Below are 9,405 nucleotides of genomic sequence, written 5' to 3'. Positions count from 1 at the left end.
GGCAAACCATTAAACACAGGAGAATAAGAGGTAAAAATAAATAAATGAAAAATAAAATGCAAATCATTTTCCTGTAATTTTTTAATCAGGCAAGGTGAGCAGTTTAAGTGAAATAAATAAATATCATTACAAAGTTTTAAAAAAGAAGTCTTTCATTTGATGATCACCAGCCACAACCCTGTCTTCTAGATGGCTATTCTACTTTCACCTTGTTTGATTCGGCTGTGTATGCCTTCAATAGAACTTTTAATCTCCCAGATACCTGTTTGAATCTATTTAATAGAATTCAGTTCTTTCCTATGTTGGGTATTCATGGTTTTCATGCCTGTATCTACTCTCCATTTACTAACCATTTCATTCATTGTGGTCATCATCTCTTTAATTATATATGTGATTATTTCTATCATGGTTTTGTCAAGAATCATATCACCTTGTTTTGTTACTTCTGCTGCTACCATTTCAGAAAGCTCAGCTGAGTGGCTTTTGATTTTTTCTATCTCAGTGTTTTCTGGATTTGCTTTGGACAAGTTGGGGGTGTCAGGTTGTATCTAGCTTCTGTGTTTTTTAATTTCTAATTTTTTTAATTTATTTGCTGTGTTGAAGTTTGTGAATTGTTTATGCTAAGTAGTTTTATTACTAGTATTGAGACCTCTTTCAGAAATACAGGTATCTTCTCACTGTAACTGGCCTGGGGCTTTTACTGTGTTCCAGGATCCTGCTTGTTTAGATAAGTGATTGCTGACTGTTTGACCTAGTACCCATTTATTTGGGAGAAGACTATGGTATTGCTTATGACTCCCCAGACAATCTCCACATTAACATACAAAGAAGCACAACTGACGACAACAGTTAGGTTACCTTTGCTAAAGTAGCACAATCACTAGTAACAACAGCATCAAGCACATTCTGGGAAAGGACAAACTACAATAACTATCGATATGCCACCTTTAACAATAGGTACAAGATTTATAGTTATAAGGGCTGGTGAGACAACTCAGCGGACTAAGCGTCTGCTCAGGCAAGCACAGGCACCAGATACCTGGTATGGAATGCTGTTCTGGCACCGCCCCCAGGTGTGCTGAGCTGGTAACCGAATCTAGGCATGGTGGCGCATGCCTATAATTCCAGCACTGGGGAGGTTGAAAACAGCAGAATCACTACAAGTTTGAGCTGTATAGTCCTTCCCCATTTTGCTCTAAAAAATTCCTTTTCCACTACAGATGCTGTCCTACTGGTCCATGCCTCACTTGACTATCTTTGATGATTCAACATACTGTAAGTGAATATTTTGATTTAGTGTCTGAGAGTCTATTTTCCAAACAAGTTCCCACGTTTTTTGAGTTAGCAGGCTCTAAACCACACATCACAAGAATCCTATTTGCAACCTGTTTATTTATGACACATGAATCTTTAGCCAGCTTCATTTTCTGAGAATTTGAAAGTAAGTGTCTGCCAAGTGAATATTTGTACTTCAATGTAGAAAAATAAATTTACTAGTCTTCTGTCCCCAGCTGACTACAGAACATGGTACACAGTAAAGCAACGTAAGAGACCTCTCAGCTACCTAGGATGTCACGGTGGAGGAGACATTCCTAGTAGCATGCATCTAAAATCTACCAGAGACATTAAATTTACCTGGGGATATTGAGACAAAGACAAAAAGTATCATCAGATTTCATAAAAATCACTGAATTTTACAAGTCAGTTAGAGTTTAACAAGGAGCATGTTAAGCCACTCCTGATAAGACTGTTGTGTGAATGACCCTGATACAATTAAAACAAACTGTTCTGTACGTGAAAGACCACTTAAGTAGTATGGAAGGAGAAAAACTCTATATACAACCAGCCCACTCACTTCTTGAAAAAGATGATGTCTGTCTCCATCAAAGATGCAAAGACTGTGTGATTTTGCTGTGATATTGAAAAATACTGGTTGCAAGCTAGGTCTCAATGACGCAAATGTTTAAAACTATGAACTAGTGTTTGGTATTTCCTTGGAGAACAAGAATACGACTAGGAAACTGGCTTTCAGTGCGTCTCATGCATAAACTCCACTGCTGTCTCACTAAAGGATGACCAGGGTGGTGCATTCCTGGAAAGGAGAGTGGAGAATTTATGGAGTGAAGACCACGTCCACAATGTTTCTTGTACATTCCTGATGAGTGGTTCTCTGAGTGTGACTGTGGAGTGGTAGTGGACAGGACGCAGGGCTCCAAAGACGTGCTACCTGTGTGAGACCAAGAGCTCATTGTCCTGATAACACAGAACTACATTAGGGCTTTGGCCAAGTGACGTTGCCTCCAACTCTTTCTTCTTCCTGTCAAAACTGAGGTAGCTTCAAAGGGTAGATAGATGCAGGAACTGAAGCCAGAGTTATACAGGTGACTCTGTGTTCCCATATAACGCCATCAAACTTTAGTTTCCAGACTTCTCTTCAGAAAATTCTTCATCCTGTCACAAGATATTGATAAGGAGGGTGAAGGAAAAATCTGGTCATGTTATGTACTGTCATCGTCAATGGCTCAGGCTCTGTTTGATTTTAATTAGATATAACTGTCTAAATTTTGTCAAAAAGGTTTTCAGTGCATGCTTTAGTAAGACAAAAGGACGAACAGCTGAGGTGTATGACAAGGAAATGGCCCTAATGCTCCTTGCTCCTAGAATGAAATATGAGAGGGACACCTAAGATTTGAGCTCTTCAAAACTTCACGCTGCCAGATGGATTGGGATCCAACCGAGACAGTAGTCCCTAAATTCAAAAATTTCAAGGGAGTGCCATGCACTTCTAACAGTCCAAGAACTGCACATCAACAAAGTCTGACATGATCCCTTCCTACTGTTCTGGCGTATAGAGAACACAGCGCTAACCTAAGTCACATGCAAGGAAGAAAAAAGTTGGGTGAGAGACCGAAACCTAACTGTGATCTCGCTTATCATCACTAGAGGGAGCTCGATTCAAATGATATAATTTCTGCCTTTGAGTTGGAGCTAATTGCTCAGGAAAAGATGACATCCATTCTGACAACCAGAATGGTGCTGAGAAGCTTTTTAATAAAACACTGTGTGTGTGTGTGTGTGTGTGTGTGTGTGTGTGTGTGTGTGTGTGTGTGTGTGTGTGTGTGTGTGTGTGTGTGTGTGTGTGTGTGTGTGTGTTACCAGGGAATTAAGGGCCTTTGCATTGAGCTACATCTGCTTCACTTCTTTTCTTTCATTTCCTCTCCTCCCCTCCCCTCCCTTCCTTTCCTGCTCCTTCTCCCTCTCTTCCCTTCCTTCCTGCCTCTCTCCCTCCCTCTCTCTCTTCTCTCCTTCCTTCCTTTTTCCTTTTCTTTGAATTTTGACCCCAAATTCTTACAAAATGCTGAGTTTCCAGGCTGAGCTTGAACTTGCCATCCTCCTGCCTCAGCTTTCCAGTATGCTTGGATTATAGGTATGTGCCACCATGCCCAGTTAAGAAAAAAATATAAATTAATGTAAATTCAAGAACTACGCAAGTAAGGGCTAGCCAAATAGCTCAGTGGATTAAAGCACCTGCAAGCAGGCACATGGGCAGGGGCTCAATCCCCAGGCCTGCAGTGCTGGCCCCGCCCCCAGGGCTCCCTGAGACATGATTGAGAATGGACGTATTGGTTCGCACCTGTAATCCCAGCTCTTGGGAGGCTTTAAACAGGCAGATCACTACAAGTCCCATCTAGTACTGAGACTCTGAACACTCTGTAGACCCCTCCCTAAAATACAAAAAAAAAAAAAAAAAAGAACTATACAAGTAAATTCGAGCTACATCCTGCGCCTTCCATCTGCTTCCATCGTTTGCTTCAGTATCTCGTCAGGTACCCGGCAGCCATCATGGTGCAGCAGACCGAAAGCAAAGAGGGCTTTCAAGAAGCCCTGGTTGCTGCAGGAGATAAACTTGTAGTAGCTGATTTCTCAGCCATGTGGTGTGGCCCTTGCAAAACGATCGAGTCTTTCTTTTATTCCCTGGCTGGAAAATATTCCAATGTGTTGTTCCTTGAAGCAGATGTGGATGACTGTCGGGACGTTGCTGCAGACTGCGAAGTCAAGTACATGCCAACCTTTCAGTTTTTTAAAAAGGGGGAGCCGGTGAGTGAGTTTTCTGGCACTAAGGAGAAGCTTGAAGCCACCATTAATGAGGCAGTCTAACTGTGTTTTCTAAAGAACGTAACTACAGCTGCTTAAAACTTTTAATTTTTTGTAATTTACAAAAAAATAAGTATGGAAACTATATACCCAACTGTCATCTGATTATAAACAGCAATAAAATATTAATCCTACCTTTTTTTTTTTTTTTTTTTTTTTTTGCTGCACCGGGGATTGAGCTCAGGCCCTTGCACTTGCCAGGGAAGCACTTATTCCACTGAGCCATTGCCCCAGTCCCAATTCTACCCTTTTAAAAAATAAAATAAAAATGAAAGAACTATACAAGTAAAGATTGAGCATAGTGTTGTTTTGGGAAAAAGTTAAACCACAGAAAATGCAATTATTTAAAATAATGTCTTCTATTTCTTCTTCATTTTGTAATTCTTACCATCATTTTCCATCTTTCCAGTCTCCATTTCTCTGTTTCTTTTTTTTTTAGTATTATAATTTTATTTTTTATAAAGAGTGCAAAATAGTGTTAAAACAAAAATTACGAGTGATAAAGAATTTCGCTTAAGAAAATAATATGAATTTCACATTATTTTTTGTAATGCATAGAGTTGTCTTGCAACAAGTTACTCATATTACTAGATATATACATATAAAACTGGAACAAAGAAAAGAAATATGTAAGTAATTAAGAACAGAAAAAGAACAACTGAAAAAAACAGAAACTAAACAAATTATTATCTGCTCCTTTCCATAGACCAGCAGAAATCCACAGTACAGTTGTCCAAACCATCCTGTTTCCATACATAGCTATATCTTTTTCACCCATTCCCTCTCCTGTCCTTCTTCTCAAGTATTTTTTTTCTTTTCAAAGTTTTATTGATAAACATATAGCAATGAGACAGTTTCAAATCAAATCGAAAGTACAGTTTCAACAAATAATACACTGCATACATTCTTCCTAGTTGTTAATTGCTGTACAAGATGCAGACTTGTGATCCTACTTACAAACACCATTAGAAAAAATCATTCTATTCATTAAGAGAATGCAACTATATATCTATCCCAACCACTTTGAATACACAGATACAAAATGGACAGTCATAGTTATACCACAATTTTTTTTAAGTTCCGTTGTTGAATATTATAGGTGTGTAAACTCAGCAAAATACTCTAATCTCAGTTTCTTTCTTTAGTGTGTTTTGGACACTTTCCCCCAGGTCCATCTTCAGATACATTATTTCTTTCCTCAAGTATGTCTAATCAATTGATCATGCTGTTTAACTAATCCACTAGCTTTCAAAGTTTTAAATTGCTAAAAAATGACCACCTATATTTAAATTACTATGTAAATGATTGCATTTAAGTAACAGTATTATTGCACTATAATTCATATAGCCAAAGTTAACTTTTTTAAATGTGTGGTTCAGTGCCCTTTAGCAAATGCACAGAATTGTGCAACCCTCACTGTTTCTAGTTCCAAAATATTTCATCACCCCCAAATGGAAACCTATACCCAGTAGCAGTCATTTCCTATTCCCATCAATCTTAATCCTGCCAAACACTGACCTTCTTTTGATCTCTGTGAATCTCATTATTCTTGATGTCTCATATTAATGTATTCATACCATACATGGTCTTTGACTTTCTTACAATATTTTCAAGGTTTGCCATTGTAGAACATGAATCAGTATCCCATTTATTTTCATGATCCAATGACATCCCTACGTTACTATATATTTGTATCCATATATGAGTTAAAGACATCTGGATTTTTTTTTTTTTTTTTTTTTTTTTTTTTTTTTTCAGAACCGGGGATTGAACTCAGGCCCTTGTGCTTGCCAGGGAAGTGCTGATTCCACTGAGCCATCTCCCCCGCCTGACATCTGGATATTTGAATCTTTAGATTCTTGTGAGTAATGCTTCTATGAACACTTGCATAGATGTGTCTGTTTGTGCTTTTATTGCTTAACATTGGAATACCACACACCCATAGCAGTAACACTTTTGTGTCCAAAGCTAAGAATGAAATCAGCATAGACGTTTCCTCTCCTAAATCTTTGACAGTGATAACTTCTTCTTCTGTTTGTTAGCCCTTGAGAGTAGAGCTGGTTTGAGTGTAGCACACTGCCTTCATTCACACCTGGGTATAGTTCTAGCCACTTCAACAGATGAAATAGAACACCACTCTGTACCCATGGGGTTGACGATACCTGGCTAAATATAAGGTTACTCCATGCTCAATGTTTGAATGTGCCACCATCTCATGCTTTCACAAATACTTGGTTTAGTTGGACTTAAAAAATATTTTTTGTTTGATGGGGGTATTATAGATTATAATCACTATTTTTCATGCATTTTTAGTTAGGTTGAATATTTTTTCATATACCTATTCGGTGACTATTTTGTTTTAATCTTTTGCCTTCATAATTTGGAAATAATTATCAAAATCTGTAAATAATTTCTCACTGTTGGCATAGCAGGTGCTTTAAATTTTTCTGTATAATCTTTTTCAAACCCTTATGTAGATGGGGCAGGGGGGCTATTTCCCAGGGGCTTTGGATGGATCTTAACATTTCTCCAGGAGTGCCAGCTAAAGTTCTCCCAGAAAGAACATGCTGGACGTCAGGAAAAGAGCCCAATTCTCTGTTTTGAATGACCTATTTTCACAGTAAGAAATTGGGATGAAATCACTATAAAGCGAGCAAAGTTTTAGTTCCTTAAGAATTTCCACAGCTGGTAACTTCACAGTCAGTCTCACTTTGCTTTGGTGTTCCTTCTGTCCTCACTGTAGTCACTGAGCTGGTTGCTGCGTCTTTTGGATGCTTGTCTCCATCAGCATGTTCCATCTAGCAGGCGTGCTGTCCTGGGCTGAGAGCCATGGTCTCCCCACCCTCAGGATATATCCCTCAGGGAAAGAGGCCTGGAACCAGGGCTTGGGCTCACAAAAGCTGCCCCTATACGTGAGGGGTACCTGCAGCAGAGAAAGCAAGGCTGGAGTCCGACCTCCACAGCAGCATGCCTGGTTTGGGATCTCACTGAGCCCCTAGCCACAGCCCCCACCACTGCCATCCTAGCAAGCACTCAGACAGCTCTGATGGTTTCAGTGTCAATTTATTACATGTTAAATGGTTCCAAAGTACTATTTTAAGCTCTTACAGAAATGTTGATTTGATATTTTAATAAAAAATAATATTTCTACAGAGGTGTTTACATACATCCCAGACTGAAAGGACCCCTGATATGTAAAAATGGAAAACTCATTCCCCTGCCACATTCCCAGGATTCATAAGTATTAATTAAGCAGCTAAAACATTTTCTAAAGATCATTGAAATAAAAAACTCTTTCAAACCCCTGCTGTGTTCTTCAGCTTTCCATCATTAGCAAAATACCTGAGCTGATTAACTTAGAAGAAGAAAAGGGTTGCTTTGGCACATAGCTGCAGAAGTCTCAGGCCCTGTTCACTGGACCCGGCTGCATCAGGCACGCTACACCAGGTGGCAGCACGTGGTAGAGGGGCTGCTCACTTCGTGGTGGCTGGGAAACAGAGAGAGAAAGATCATGGGCTGAGGTCCCACTAGTTCCCCAAGGACACACCTCCAGTGACCTAACTTCCTTCTACTTGGCCCCAATTCCCAAATGTTGCATATCTCACAATAGCAGTTCAGGCTGAGGACCAAGCCTTTAGTCTATAGGCCTATGGGGGGACATTAAATATCTAAACTACCACATCTATTAACTATATAAAAATTTACATTTGAGAATATGTTATCTCATTTCTTATTTGGTCAAGAATTCTTAATGGTCATGGAAAAGGATAATTTTAGGAACTGAGAAAGGACCATGTCTCTGAGTGTCACTTCTCTTCCTGAGGAATTTGGTTATTCAGTGAATTTGATTCTTGTGTCATTTATATTCCTGTATTTGGAGTCTCCCCTGAAAGGACATTCTTGCTGGTAGGTAACCCAGCCTTAAAAACATTGAATGTCATAGACAAAGACAGTAAAATAGTGGTCCCCAGAGGCCAGGGAGGAAAAAGGAAGAGGGTCCGTGGAGGGAGAATGGATATCAGGTACTAAAATACAGTTAGATAGAAGGAATAAGTTTCAGTGTTCCACAGCACTGAATGGTAGTAACCTGGGGGTGGGAAGTGATATTCCCAGGATGCAGTTCACGATGCTCAACCATCCAGGCACTCAGAGGCCTCTGCAACTACCATCAAGATGCCAAGGGGTTCAGCTCCTGCTCCAGCTGGTGGCAGACCTTGGTGTCACCCAACCTAGTACTATTGAGGAAAATGAAATTTTGAAACTCTGATGCTCCCTGCTGACAACCCCCACCTTTTCCTGTCCTGGTAAGTAAGCAGCTTCACCACATCCTGTTCTCTCACTCCCTGTCTGGCCGAGGCCACCCAGATGTGCAGAGCTGTAAACCTGTTGCCTTTGAGTAACTGCCTCTGCTCCATTTCTATAACTCACCTTGCATTCCTTTTCCTGCCACAAGCCCTATATAAAGCTCTCATAACCCAGGCTCAGGGCTCAGACTTTGGAGTGCTGAACTCCTCTGGGCCCAGGAGAGCATAATAAAGCTTAGTTCCCTCCACTTTTCCAAGTACTGCTTAATCTCTTTTCCTCTAATAAACCTAAAATTTCTGCAACAGGACTAGTTTTATGCACATGCAGAAATAAGAGTTATGGGGTCAGAGAGATTTACACCAGCATTTCACGTAAGACAGCCTTGCAGGTGGTATGCTCCTGAGAAGACAGAGTATGAAGCTATGAAAATGAAGGTAAAAGTCAAAAGCCAACAACTTAGACTGTCTGAGGAAATCTACAAGCAAGGAGCAAAGTTGGCTCAAGAGAGAAGCCTGAGGCCTACAACCACTACTAGCAATGCTGGAGGTACGGGGCTGCCCAAGCTCTTTGCAGTTTACATCTTGCCACAGATTTCCCTGGGTACTGGTGCTATGGGATTTAATATTTGCCCTGCTATATTTACAATGAGTTGTGTGAATTTAGTATTGCTTCTAAGGAGAGGCTCCACTCCTCTGTCCAGTTGTCAAACTGGGGAGGTCTTCCTTTTCTACTCTTGATACTATATTTGTGGAGAACAAATTGATATTTTCATGTGTTTGTAATGTGGACTGATGAAATCAAGCTAATTAATATACCCATCACCTTACTTGCCTATCATTGTTATGCTTGGACATTTAAATTTTCTCTTATTTTGAAGGAAACATTACTATCAACTAGAGATCTAAAAAATTACTCTAGGCTGGCGAGATAGCTCAGGAGACAAAG

At 39.9% G+C, this 9,405-nt stretch overlaps 1 pseudogene; it reads left to right on the top strand.

The window, feature by feature from the left end:
* The first annotated feature begins 3,843 nt into the window (after nt 1–3,843).
* Nucleotides 3,844–4,158, top strand: LOC101572497 (annotated as a pseudogene).
* The last annotated feature ends 5,247 nt before the right edge of the window (nt 4,159–9,405 follow it).

The sequence above is a fragment of the Octodon degus genome, unplaced genomic scaffold, assembly GCF_000260255.1.
Source record: "Octodon degus isolate 3935 unplaced genomic scaffold, OctDeg1.0 scaffold00184, whole genome shotgun sequence".
Classification (NCBI taxonomy): Eukaryota; Metazoa; Chordata; class Mammalia; order Rodentia; family Octodontidae; genus Octodon; species Octodon degus.
The sequence above is the reverse complement of the archived record's forward strand: the minus strand, read 5'-3'. Positions and strand labels throughout refer to the sequence as shown.